The sequence below is a fragment of the Austrofundulus limnaeus genome, unplaced genomic scaffold (assembly GCF_001266775.1).
Source record: "Austrofundulus limnaeus strain Quisiro unplaced genomic scaffold, Austrofundulus_limnaeus-1.0 Scaffold2, whole genome shotgun sequence".
Classification (NCBI taxonomy): Eukaryota; Metazoa; Chordata; class Actinopteri; order Cyprinodontiformes; family Rivulidae; genus Austrofundulus; species Austrofundulus limnaeus.
In genome coordinates, this window is record NW_013952404.1 from 5,976,515 (window position 1) to 5,978,235 (window position 1,721).

General features: G+C 43.4%; 1 protein-coding gene across 2 annotated transcripts in view; it reads right to left on the bottom strand.

Moving 5' to 3' along the window:
• flvcr2a (FLVCR choline and putative heme transporter 2a) overlaps positions 1-1,721 on the bottom strand; it is a 20,005-nt gene that overhangs the window by 12,614 nt on the left and 5,670 nt on the right. The window lies entirely within an intron of this gene.

Below are 1,721 nucleotides of genomic sequence, written 5' to 3' on the forward strand. Positions count from 1 at the left end.
GTTTCAGTTAACACTCCTGTTTCTCTCCTCTCCTCCATATCATCTATCAGTTTTCTCCGTTCTTTCTCACACACCTGTATATTTCCTTCTCTATGCCTGTTTCTCTCCCTTCTCCATCCTTTCCTCTGTCAATAACACTTGACCACGACCATAAAGACTGCAAAACCTGTGCATGTAACTGGTTTATGCTGAGTTTAGACCCAACACGTTTTGCGCGTCAAAAATGTGTCCAGTTCCTCAAGTTGGACACTTCTGCACTTTGAGGTCAGACGCTCGTCAAAATCGCTCCATGCACGTTGAGAGGAGCCTTCTTTACCGGCCTCTGTACAATGGCAGATGAAACAGAGAGTGGCATGGCTTTATTTACTGAGAGCCAGAGGACGTTGTCGTTAGGCGCCTTGGATTCACCAGATATTTCAGAGTTCTGAATTTGGTGAGTTTCACCACTCCAGGAGCTGTGTGCTGATGAGTATTGCATGCAGCACTTTTTTTTGTCCTGAGCCCAGTCGGACGAGTTGCTGACCCCCATCGATGCCCATATCTTCTGCCAGGACAACTACAGGTGCTCAGTTTCATCTGGAGAGCTCCTGTCCATCTGTCTCAGGTTAGTAGGCATCATTCTGGAGATTATCCCGCAGGAAAATGCGCCACTACGTCACACATAGCGGAGTCTCTCTGATTGGCTGACACTCCACATCTAGCTGCAAAATTTCACATTTCTTAATTCAAGCGTCTGCAGCTTTGGACGCGCTATACATGCATCAAACGCATCAAAACGCACAGCAACACTTCTCAATGCCCCTTGACGTGTGTCCCCCGTACACTTTGCATGTAAACCCGATGCCCCTGGCACACAAATCTCGTTAGGTATGAACGCAGAATTACATCCTCTCGTTTAAGTTTTAAGTGATGATCTCTGTTTTGGCATTAGGTACAGGTCCGCATGAGACACCATTCTGGTCCGGATCCGGACCCAGGTCCGCCTATTAGTGACCCCTGTTTTAGAGATTTAATTTGTGACAGAATTTTTGGATGTGAAATTTTTATACTTTAAAATTGTCAGCAAARTTTTCAGCTGCAGAAATTCACCTGAAAATTACCTGATGAACGCCCCTGCATTAAAGTGGCTTCACCTCACGTAAGGTTTGGGCTGTAGTGATTTTGAGTGTTGCATAGGGCTCAGCTTAGCCTCACAAGCGGTGTAGGCATATGATGCTTATGTTGGTACAGTAACTCAAGGACACGTACAATTTATAACTCGTGAAATGTTGTAAAAATGAGAATGAATGCTTGACGGACAAACAAACTGAAGTGTGTCACATGCAGCAGGAAGAGTTAGAAAAATTTGGAGGTGCATGACCAGGCGCCATACAGGGCCAACACACAGGGCGGGATGGCGCAATTGCGTCAGTCGGTGCACACACCCTCGCACCTTGTTCAACCTCACTTTACTTATGACATCTGCTCAAGGAACTGCTTTTACACATAATACAGTGAGTGTTAATTWAAAAAATTCCTAAAAGCCACTTGATCTAGCTGATTGCTTTGAGTCACTTAAGGTTAACACATTTGTACACAAATTTTTGCAGCTTAATTTTTGCAGGTCAATTTTTTTCTGGTGAATTTAAAATAAAAAAAATTCATATGGCTACATTGCAAAAGATAAAAATCCAATATTTCATCTAAAAAAAAGGTCTGATTCTATTGAGATCATTTTCTTC